This window comes from Ahaetulla prasina, chromosome 2, assembly GCF_028640845.1.
Source record: "Ahaetulla prasina isolate Xishuangbanna chromosome 2, ASM2864084v1, whole genome shotgun sequence".
NCBI lineage: Eukaryota > Metazoa > Chordata > Lepidosauria > Squamata > Colubridae > Ahaetulla > Ahaetulla prasina.
Genome location: NC_080540.1, coordinates 163,476,433 through 163,489,324, shown reverse-complemented (window position 1 = coordinate 163,489,324; position 12,892 = coordinate 163,476,433).

The window sequence follows — 12,892 nt, the reverse complement described above, 5'->3', positions numbered from 1 at the left end:
CTCTTTGCGGCCATCTTGCAGTCATTGGTAGTAGAAGTGTAGTATGAACATTCAACCATGGATTATGATTTAGAGTGCTATTATATGACCCTGATCCGTTGTGGCTCACTTAATAGACCATACCATAACATGAGCTATAAATTTGTGTTTCATTGCTTGAGGTGCTTGAATAATTGGCATTTTTCTACTGAATAGGGATGTTGAAAGAAAGGGAGGAGTTGTTGGGCTTGTGTTTTTACCAACTATATTGTATATTCCAGATTGCAAAATGCAAGAAGGTCAGAGAATTGAATTGCACAATATATTTTTAAAAGAGTGTTTGTCCTATTTTAAACAACCATGATTTTGTTGGCGGTATTTTCCGTGGTTTCTACAGAAGGGAAAAACCAAGTGTTTGACATAACATCTCACTAAAATATTGATCCAGCCAAGGCTTAAAATACATAGTCCTAATTGAAAATCCAGTTATCTGCAAAATGTTAACTTTAACTAGCTATTAGAAGACTGATAATGTTCTGGGGCTATTTGAGCATATTTTCAGAATGCATATGAAGAGGGTACCATTACCATATAGAGAAGAACAGTAATGTGTCATTATTGGCAACTGATGCAAACCAAAACTGGGCTAGTGAAAAAAATCTCACTTCACAAGCAAAGTGAGATTCTTGTTCTAGAATCTCACGATATAAAACAGTATTTCAGACTGAATCAGCAGGTTCTGACACGTTCTGGAGAACCGGTAGCGGAAATTTTGAGTAGTTCAGAAAACTGGCAAATTCCACTTCTGGCTGGCCCCAGAGTGGGGTGGGAATGGATATTTTGCAGTATCCTTCCCCTGCAATGTCCACCAAGGCACACCATGCCCACCAAGAACCGGTAGTAAAATAATTTGGATTTCACCAACGGATTGAATATTAAAATAATATCAAATATTGTTTATGACCATGAAGAGTGTTTGCTGGATTTTCTGCCACTAGTACAAAATAATTTGGTATGTTCTTCAGATCAAGGCCGTTTTTTTTTTGCTTTCCCGCTGGCTGCAAGCAACACCTAAGTGAGGAAATGGGATCTTTGCAGCACTCTTATCAAACAGAAATGTACTTAAGTGTTGCATTTTTCTGCTTACATGCAAGACAAAGCATTGGTTTATTAAAAACAATTAAAATCGTATAATACAATAAAGGTATAAATAAATAAAAAATAAGATAGGAAATAAGAAAAAAGTTTTAAAAAATATTTTGACTTTGGCCATGTTTCTAATGGTTAATTGCTATTTTGCTATTTTTCCCCTTTCTTTAATCCTTTTTAATCCCTAGTTACATAAATCATCAGCTCTGTCCTTTCTTTTGCTGAGTCCATATAAGGCTTTCAATTTTTTAAAAAAGTTCTTATTGTATTTTCCTGACCAAACTAGTCACTCTTTCTGCAAGTTCTGTCAATTTTATAATCCAGTCCTTTACTGTGGGTATTTCATTATTTTCCTAATTCATCTTTGTGCATACAATAGTCTGGTAACATTATCAGTGCTAATAGGGTGAGCTTTTGATGGTTCTTTGGTTGGGCTCTTTATTCTTAGCTTGTTTGGCAGTTCCTTGATTGAAATTAAAGACAAAAGAACCACAAAGGTTATTCTTACCAACATTGACAGGGCAAGCCATTATAATATAAATTGAGAGCAAACCCCACTTTTCACCAGCGCTGATGATGTTACCCAGTCTGGGTAATGACATGTCTGCAACAATCAAACTCAGAGACCACCAAAGAGCCCTTATTTCAACCCTGAGCTATAAATATTCCCCTCTATTGATACAATAATCTTGCTGCAGTTACCTTATACCCATGATGGCGAACCTATGGCACGCATGCTGGAAGTGGTACACAAAGCCATCACTCAGGGCACGCCAGCCGTTGCCCATTGCTATTCTGGTTTCCAGCATGCGCATGCACACTGTTCACCTGGTCTTTGCATGTGCATTTGTGCCAGAAACTGGAAGACCAGGTATCCGGCACACGCATGAACTTCCCGGTGCTCACATGCGCGCTGGAGAACTGCTCTTCCAGCTTCTGGCACTCTAGTGTGTGCACGGCGAGGAGCTGCTCTTCCAGTTTCCGGCGCTCCCCATGTGCGCATGCTCCTGTTTCAGCACTTGGTGCCAAAAAGGTTTGCCAGCATTGCCATATACAATATTATTTACCCACATTTTTTTCTAGTTCAGCATCCATAAAACCCAATAAAAAAGTACTGCCTATTTAATTTATGTGTTTTGGGATAGAGGGTGGGTGAAGATTTTCCCTTCTTTAAGAGCAGCTTCTCTGAGTGATATGCTGCCCTAGTTTGCATTCCAGTCAGGACCAGTTCAGATTCTATGGTGGATAAGAAAGTATTAAAAACAACAGAATTCTTTATTTTGCTTTGCCCACCATTTTCTTTCCCTCCCTCTTCTATGAACTCTACAGGAGTAACAAACTTACTGTAAAATCTGAAATGATCTTTTTTTTTTATTTGCATTTATATCCCGCCCTTCTCCAAAGGGCGGCTTACACTATGTTAGCAATAGTCTTCATCCTATTTGTATATTTATATACAAAGTCAACTTTTATTGCCCCCAACAATCTGGGTCCTCATTTTACCTACCTTACAAAGGATGGAAGGCCGAGTCAACCTTGGGCCTGGTGGGACTAGAACCTGCAGTAATTGCAAGCAGCTGTGTTAATAACAGACTGTCTTACCAGTCTGAGCCACAGAGGCCCTTTTTAACATAAGCCTGCCTTTGCTATCTTGTGGAACCGGAGAAGAAACATGCTTTTGCGGTACTACTGCTGCCAAAATCTGAGTCCTTCAGAGGATTTGTATACGGCATAGACATATTGTAAAAGAACCTTTTCCCCCCCACCAAAAGAAAAGATATGCACACATTCATAATATGCAGTACTCTGTATTCTGTACTGTACAATATTATACATTTGTATTACACAATATTATCTATTCCCCTTCTCAAGTATTCTATACACATATTCATAATTTGTAAAATCTGTTTTACGGAACACATTTCAGAAGCAACCAACAAAAATGGAATTCAGATTGCTTTGATGAATCAGTCCAAGCGACGTTCATATATTTTATGTAAATTGTGTTTATATTACATAAAGTACAGGTAATTTATATATAAAGTATGCAATTTGCATAAAATGTACATTGTATAAATTCATTACCATAGGTTTGGCTTCAATTAGTCCATAAAAATCTAATTTTCACTGTATGTAGATTCCTATAATGCTACTATTTTTTGGAGTAAGGAGCTTTATGTAGCACAAAGAGAAGGAGTAAAAATTACCAAAAAAAATTTAAAGGCATGGGATCAGAAAACATAGCTAAAATAGTTTATACCAACCCCAATCACTATACTTTTCATACTTTCTTTTTATGCATTAAATGTTGTACCTTGATGAACGTATCTTTTCTTTTATGTACACTGAGAGCATATGCACCAAGACAAATTCCTTGTATTTCCAATCACACTTGGCCAATAAAACTATTCTATTCTATTCTATTCTATTCTTTTCTTTTCTATTCCATTCCATTCTATTCTAACTACATCCGACATTGATTTACTGTAGAAACCGATCAACTTCTTGAATTTCAGTGGAAAACAGAGTAAGAAACAGAATCTCATCAGATCAGTTTTATTAGCAATCAAATCCCCCTGCAACTCAGACTAATCTGAGCACAACCAAGCCCCCACCCAAACAGGACACACCCCCAGCTAATCAGAGCACAAAAAAAACCCCATCCAATCAGAGCACAGCCAAGCTCCCCAATCAGTTCAAACCCCCACTAGCAGTTAAAAAGGAAGAAACAGCTGCAATCACACATTGCTCCCAGAAGCATGAAGCTGAAGCCTGAAGATGACGAATGAGACTTCGTCGAAACGTCGCCAAGACACTTCCAATTTTACACGGGAGAAAACCCGAACAACCAAAGACCTATATATATATATATTTTCTGAGGTTTTCGCGGGTGTTTGTATGTAGGTCTTTGGTTATTCGGGTTTTCTCCCGCGTAAAATTGGAAGTGTCTTGGCAACGTTTCGACGAAGTCTGTATGTATATATGTATGTATATATTTGTTTTATGTATATATATATGTATACATATGTATATAGTACATATAGTACATAATATATATAGTATATAGTATATACTATATACTATATAGTATATACTATAAAGACTGCTATTGCAGCATTGTAAAGATAAATGTATGGCTTCATTTACTCAATGAATTGAAGATCTGATTGCACTTAACACTTAGGAGCAGATTGCATATAGACGTAGACTTTGTGTGGACAAGTAAAATGAGATATAGAACACATTTATGCAAAATACAAGAAATTAAAAAAGAATGATAGTTTTTTTTTTTTGCATTTATATCCCGCCCTTCTCCGAAGACTCAGGGCAGCGTACACTATGTCAAGCAATAGTCTTCATCCATTTGTATATTATATACAAAGTCAACTTATTGCCCCCCCAACAATCTGGGTCCTCATTTTACCTACCTTATAAAGGATGGAAGGCTGAGTCAACCTTGGGCTGGGCTTGAACCTGCAGTAATTGCAAGCAGCTGCTGTTAATAACAGACTGTCTTACCAGTCTGAGCCACCAGTGGCCCTAGTTATATAACTATTAGAAATAAATCTATATGTACTGTTTTGTTGCTTTTTTTTCTGTTAAGAGCAATAAAAATACATTTTAAAATAAGACATGGACAAGTATGCCAAATGATTGTACATTCAAATCCCTGTGTTACAACTAATTTTTGGTGAGATTATTTTTAATATTTTAATATCCTTGCAGTCATTTTTTATCTGCCAAAGTTTGGAAAATCACTAGGGGGCAGCAGAGATGGGAGGCATTGTGTTTGCTACCATCTGGTGGTAGTCCTGATTTTTATATTCTATTTAGGGCAGATCCCCATAGCAGAACGTTGTACTGCATCACAGAGTCAAGACAAAATAAAAGGTACACAGAAACATTTTAAAGCTCTAAACTTCTAAAATTTGTTTAGTCCATTATTATTCCACTTATGAATTCACGTGGAAAAACCATGACACTAGGAGGAGCCCTCTATCTGAAAACATGGGGTTTTTTTTTGTTTTGTTTTTTATTTACATTTATATCCCGCCCTTCTCCGAAGACTCAGAGCGGCTTACAGTGTATAAGGCAATAGTCTCATTCTATTTGTATATTTACAAAGTCAACTTATTGCCCCCCCAACAATCTGGGTCCTCATTTTACCTACCTTATAAAGGATGGAAGGCTGAGTCAACCTTGGGCCGGGCTTGAACCTGCAGTAATTGCAGGCTGCTGTTTTCTTACCAGCCTGAGCTAATCACAGTTGTTCTCTTCCTTAAAGGGAGCGAGGAAAATCTTTCCTCTCTCAACATTTATTATGGCATAATAAATATATTAGACATTTTAAGATGTCTTAAAAGAGCCAAGTTTGCAGACCCTGGTTTAGTCCATGCATACCAAAATTGTGTATTTTGTGAAGCAACAGAACTGATGCTTGTATAAAAAGTTCTGCTTAATGATATAGTAAGCATTCTGATCACTTCGAATGGGAGGAGAGAAGTAGAATTGTTTTAGTGGATATTTCAAAGTACTGGTACCATCTAAAGACAAGAAGATTGCAATGTCTGCTATGTTACTACTGCTACTATATTAGCGCCATATTGTTCTGTCCCCCCCCCACCTCAGTCCGGGAGGCATGAGCAATGACTTAATTAGCCGGCAATTCAGTCCATGGCAGCTATCAGCTCTGGCAGCAAACTGCCAAGTCTGCCAAGTTTCTCTGTTATCTTTTCTTGATGCTGGCGAGTCAACCAGGAAACCAGGAACAAACAGTACTTCAGCTCAAGTTCTGTCTAAGCAGTTGATTTGTTCGCCACGGAGTAGTATAGCAGCCCCTGCTGCTTTTATACCCTGTGGGGTGTGGCTCAGAACTTCCTAGGCTGCCCCACCTCTGCTTCTGTTGTTCTCCTGTTGTTCTCCTGTCTACGAAACCTAGAGTCCAATCAGGACTGATTGTCCTCAGCTGGGTCTGGGAGCATTGCCTGGGTGGGGGGAGATACAGGAGACGGAGGCCTCGTTATCTCCTCCATCTGGCCTGCCTCTGGCTCCTGGAGCTGAGCCAGGGAAGCCGGCCCTGCAGAAGGGAGCCCTGATGGCCCTTCCCCCTCAGTCTCTGAGTCACTCTCTGGCAGGGGGCCAGGCCGGGGGGGGGGGGGCTGGAGCCACAACACATACATATATTGATAAAATCAAGTATATCTATAAAAATATGTATGGCAGGTAGTCCTTGACTTATTACCATGGTTGGGACTGGAATTTCCATCACTAAGCAAGGCAGTTGTTAAGTGAGTTGCATCCAATTTTATGACTTTTTTTTTTTTGCCATGGTCATTCAGCGAATCCAGCTTCTCCCATCGACTTTGCTTGTTGGAAACTGGCTGGGAAGATTGCAAATAATGATCACATGACCCCAGGATGCTACATCCATTGTAAATACATGCCAAATACCCAAATTTTGATCATTTGACCTCATGATCAGTCATAAGTGCAAGGACTGGTCATAAATCACTTTCAGCTGGCGTAACTTTGAAGGTTGCTAAGTAAATAGTCATATATCAAGGACTACCTATAATGGGTTAGGGGAGTCTACTTCAGCTTTGGTGTTCTGTGGGTGGTGTGGACTTCAGCTTCCAGAATTTTCCAACCAGTATGGCCATTATTAACAATTCTTCACATTGTAGTCCGCTCTTATGAAAAGGGTCCTGGTTGGGATAGATTGTATAAGAGAGACATGCAACAGAAATGGAGTCTGAATTGTTGTTATAATACTCAAGAAGGTTAGGCAAACAAAATGCTTTGCCACGGAATTAGGCGCAGAAAAAGGGATCTGGAAAAGGATAGCAATAGCAACAGCACTTAGACTCATACACCTCTTCATAGTGCTTTACGGCCCTCTCTAAGCAGTTTACAGAATCAGCCTATTGCCCCCAACAATCTGGATCCTCATTTTACTGACCTCGGAAGGATGGAAGGCTGAGTTCAACCTGGAGTCTGGTGAGATTTGATCTGCCAAACTTCTGGCAGCCAGTAATCAGCAGAAGTAGCCTGCAGTACTGCACTCTAACCACTGCACCACCGCGGCTCTCAGGATAATGGAAGAAATGCAGATTTGCCCTTACTAAAATATGGTAACTTTTGCTATGGCAGGCTAGAAATATGGATGGCTCCTGTTGTGGTCCTCCAGCAGCCTGCGGAGCTGTCAAAGGAGTCGGACAGCGATAAGGCTGAGGTGAGGCCAGGGCCATCGGGGAGTGAGGTGCGGACTCCAGAGCCTCCAGAGACTGATAGTAGTGAGGCAGAGGAACAGGAGGAGCCTGTTCCCAATGCACGCATGAGAAGAGCTGCCAGAAGGTGAGAGCAGCTCAAGCAAAAAGGACAACTCGGGAGTAGGGCCAAGAGATGATTGGCCCCTCCCATAAGGCTTAAAACAGACCAGCAACAGCATTTGGGCTTTGCCGGAAAACAATGTTGGTAGCTGCGTCTTCTGCTTCATCTAGGTCTTGCATTTATTTTTGTGACTTCTGAACATTTGCCAAGAAAGGCCTTTGGCAGTTTCCCTAATTGGACCAAGGTTTGCGATAGGACTGAGGAATTTGTGTTGGGAGGAATTTGTTTTAATTTAGTTGAACTACGCTGGGAATGAAGTAATTCTCAGCTGTTTGAATAGTTGGTTTGCTTTTTCACGGACTAAGTTTCCTACTATCTACTTGGGCCTGGGTCACAACAGCTCCGATGCTGAGGTGGCCATTCTTATCCTCTCTTTGCATAGAGTTTGTATATTAGCTTTCATAATATTTATTTTTAATGTGGATTTTTGTATTTTTATAGCAATAGCAATAGATATAAATATATATTTATATCTGATGTTTTTATATTTGCTGCTTTATTTATTATTGTACACCGCACAGAATTGCTTTTTGTGAATGAGTGGCTATATAAATTAGATAAATAAATAAATGGTCTAGGACAGTGGTGGGTTTCAAAAAATTTTGCTACCAGTTCTGTGGGTGTGGCTTGGTGGGCGTGGCATGGCTTGGTGGGTGTGGCTTGGTGGGTGTGGCAGGGGAAGGATTCTATAAAATCTCCATTCCAACCCCATTCCAGGGGAAGGTTACTGCAAAATCCACATTTCCTCCCCATCAGCTGGGATTTAGGAGGCAGAGAATAGATGGGGGCAGGGCCAGTCAGAATTTTTACTACTGGTTCTCCGAACTACTCAAAATTTCCGCTACCGGTTCTCCAGAACTGGTCAGAACTGCTGAAACCCACCTCTGGTCTAGGATCTTTTCTCCCCTCCTTATACTGTATGCATCATCTGCTTTTTGATTTGTACTGCTGTTTCTAAACATGACATTAACCTAGGGGAACTAATGTTTAAACATGTTGGACTTTTAGACCATGATTTATATATTTTAGTTTTAGAAATATATTGAAAATAAATTTCAATTTATTTTAATTAGGTTTATCAGCCTTGATTTATATTTTTATGTAGTGTTTAGTGTTATATTGTACATTGCTGTAATTTATTTTACTATTATTATTAGACAACTTGGGGAGAAAGGCAGAGTATTATAATAAAGGAAACTCAAACTAGAATAACTAGGATTTTAGATTAGGCAGTTTGAATATCCTTCTAGGGTCTTCCTTTGCCAGCAAAATCTTATCTTGAATATCTAACTACCAGCTAGCTCTATTTCTTCCTTTTTGGGTTTGTTTCCTTTTTCTTCCAAAAAATCTGAAGGGGAAAAAAGACCAGCTTGTTCTTATTCGAATGGACAAATAAAAAATATAGCAGGGTTACTCTTCTTTAATGGTCGTTTAAAGGAAGTATTTCAGCTATGAATCAGTTATAAGTTTTCCAATAAGCTAGCCTAGTTTTTGTGCATTTTAAACAGCAACTTAATCTGCAAAAATCAACACATAACATTTTTGTGACATGGACAGCAGCAGATAGAATCTTTGTTTAACAGAATTGCTATTAAAGCACAGGAACCAAATCTGTTGTCTGTGGGTGTTGTGGCAAATCTCCCTAGAACAGGGATGAAATCCAGCAGGTACTGACAGGTTCTGGAGAACCGGTAGCGGAAATTTTGATTAGTTCGGAGAACTGGCAAATACTACCTCTGGCTGGCCCAGAGTGGGGTGGGAATGGAGATTTTGCAATATCCTTCCCCCTGGAGTGGGGAGGGAATGGGTATTTTTAAGTATCCTTCCCCTGGAGTGGGGTGGGAATGGGTATTTTGCAGTATCCTTCTCCTGCACCGTCCACCAAGCCACACCACGCCTACAAAGCCACGGCCACAGAACCAATAGTAACAAAATTTGGATTTCACTATTGCCCTAGACTAGAGAGACACTTTACCTTCTCAAGGCCTACAGAGGACAAGGCAATGAAGCCAAGTGGTTTTTGAAAATTAAGGTACCAACTATAAACCGATTTGAGATCTGTGCTGCCCAACTCCAGCCAACCACTAGATGGCAGCAAAACTTCCCACATTTTGCTGCCATCTGCTGGGTATTTGATTTTTTTTTTAATTTTTTTTTGGCAGCACATCGGTTAATCCTATCCTGCACTTTTCATTCCAAGGAAATATTCATGGATGTGCAAACTTCCATGACCACCTTTTTTCCCTTACTTAAAGGTCAGTTTTATTAATTCTCCGTAGGATCTAGAGACAGTGCCCCTTGAAAACGAATGCCAGGTTTTGCAGCCTAGCCTTCTTAAATACAGTAATCTGGATTTATGAAAGCACTCCCTGGTAAATATGAAGAGGAGGGAAGATACCACAAGCTCATGCACAAACCCATGTACACGTTTCTGCCTCATAGCATACGGTGCTGGAGGGTAGGGGACAGGGTCCCTCCCCTGAACTCTGCAGGATGGTGTTGTGAGGCTCTTCGGATAAATCTCTGGGGGACCTGACTGTTGGAGTGGAGGGAAGCGCCTGGTTTAGGAATAACTGCCACCCAAGCCTGTCAGCTTGTTGCACAGGAAGTTAGGAAGGCGGATGCATTGTGAGGAGCTGATAACTCAACTCAACGCTCCTTCCTGGCCTTGCCAGCTGCCTCCCCTCCCCTCCTCCTTTGCTGGTTTCATAATATCCCACAGGCCCAGGGGAGAGGCCTGGAGGGCGGGGAGAGGGTTCAACGGGGCCTCTTCCAGGCATCGTTTTGGCTTGGCATGTTTCTTGTACCGCGGATACAAGCCGAGTTCGGTTCTCCCAGTGAATAGTGTATATTAGTGTATAAAGTTACAATAGTGTAACTTTCATGAGTAAGACTGCCTCAGAGCAAGCTGACCATCTTTCTCCTTCCCCACTGAATCACCAAGCACACCTTGAAAGGAAGGAAGCCTGGATGCTCATTCCAGACCAGGGGTCTCCAACCTTGGTCCCTTTAAGACTTGTGCACTTCAACTGAGGAACTCTGGGAGTTGAAGTCCACAAGTCTTAAAGGGACCACGGTTGGAGACCCCTGTTCTAGACAGCCGATTGTCTACGGGCAATCACAGTGGATGGAGCCATTGAGGAATAAGGATGTTGTGACCCAACAAAGGAGAGCAACTACACTTGAATGGCAATCCCCTTCTACATGCCCACCCCTTCCCCCTTCTGCAAATTTTAGAGTTATTTGTTGTCAGAATGATTCTACTTGTTGCAGTTTATTTTATTTATTTATTTATTTATTTTATTTATTTTGTCACAACAATATATGTAACTGTCATACAGAAAGGTTATATATAGTATATAAAGGTATAGAAGAAAAAAAAAACAATAGGACAGGAACGGTAGGCACGTTTGTGCGCTTATGCACGCCCCTTATGGTCCTTTTAGGAATGGGGTGAGATCAATAGTAGAAAGTTTTTGGTTAAAGCTTTTAGGATTATGGGAAGAGACCACAGAGTCAGGTAAAGTATTCCAAGCACTGATGATTCTGTTACAAAAGTCATATTTTCTGCAATCTAGATTAAAGCGGTTGACATTAAGTTTAAATCTATTAGTTGCTCTAGTATTATTGCAATTAAAGCTGAAGTAGTCTTTAACAGGAAGGACATTACAATAGATGATTCTGTGAGTTAAACTTAGGTCTTGTCGAAGGCGACGGAGTTCCAAGTTTTCCAAGCCCAGTTCCCTTTGACCTGCTCCAAAAGTGGCCTTGAGAGTCCTACAGTTCCCCTTCCTCCTCTCTTTTCGTTTTCTGGATAACATAGGCCAGAATTCCTCTCTTTTATGCTCACAGAGGCCTTCAGGGAATATCCAGAAATAGGTCTAACCCTTGAGGGTTTTGAGGGGTCCATATGGCAGAAGGAGACAGGAGGCACCACAGAAACCACAGTAACTGCCTTCCTGTGGTGGGCAGTCTTGAAAGATGCAACCGTGGGGCAGAGCAAGGTAGGAAAAAGATGGGGACTTAGAAAGGGAGAAACACGTACACAGCAGCGTGCCCGCCCGACTGATGACATTGTTATATAGTTTGTAAAAGGGACTATATGTGTCACTTCATATTCTGTCCTGGACTATTAAGAGCTACAAATCATTTTTTGACTCAGTTGCTTGAGCCTAATAAATAGTCTAACGGTGATCAATACAATGCTAGCTTCAGTCCACAGTCTGGTGTCTTCTCTGTGAAAAAGCTCATTGTAATTTGTGTGGTATATTTCAGAAAATAATTTAGTGGATTGGATTCTGAGGCTGAATTGATATCTGATATTCTTATGCATGCATGATGTGCCTTCGCTTTCTGGTTATGCTACATGAAATATTAATTTTCAGTCTTTTTTTTATTACAATTCCAGCCCCAGTTTGGATTTTGTCATAACTGCAGCAACATTGAGTGAACATTTCTATCGGGGGTTTTTTCCCCTTGTGATTTCATAAGTAACCGTAGTGCGTACAAAACTTCAGATGTGTGCTTTGAATAATATTTTGCACTTTCTTTAACCCAGTTGTTAAATAACACTGGTTTCCATGAGCGCATTAGGAAATCCCACTGCTCACTTATTTATAAGTACAGTAAGTACATCATTACTTAAGAATATTTAATTTTTTTCCTGGACTTCCTGTTTTAACTTGCAACTTAGAATAGAGTAAAATAGCAAAGTTGGAAGGGACCTAGGAGGTCTTCTAGTCCAACCCCCTGCTCAGGCAAGAAACCCTATACCATTTCAGACAAATGGTTGTCCAATAGCTTCTTTAAAACTTCCAGTGTTGGAGAATTCACAACTTCTGGAGACAAGTTGTTCCACTGGTTAATTGTTCTAACTGTCAGGAAATTTCTTCTTAGTTCTAGGTTGCTTCTTTCCTTGATTAGTTTCCACCCATTGCATTTTGTCCTGCCTTCAGATGCTTTGGAGAATAGCTTGACTCCCGCTTCTTTGTGGCAGCCCCTGAGATATTGGAACAATGTTATCATGTCTCCCCTAGTCCTTCTTTTCATTAAACTAGACATACCCAGTTCCAGCAACCGTTCTTTGTATGTTTTAGCCTCCAGTCCCCTAATCATCTTTGTTGCTCTTCTCTACACTCTTTCTAGAGTCTCAACATCTTTTTTACATCGTGGCGACCAAAACTGGATGCAGTATTCCAAATGTGCTTTTACCAAGGCATTATAAAGTAGTATTAACACTTCACATGATCTTGTTTTTTATTCTGTGATTTTTTCCCCCAAAAACACATTTAACAGTGCAAATGTATGTTAAATTGTTTATGTCTACTTTTTCTTGCTATTCAAAATTTGCTGAAATGTTGGTTATTTTTTCATC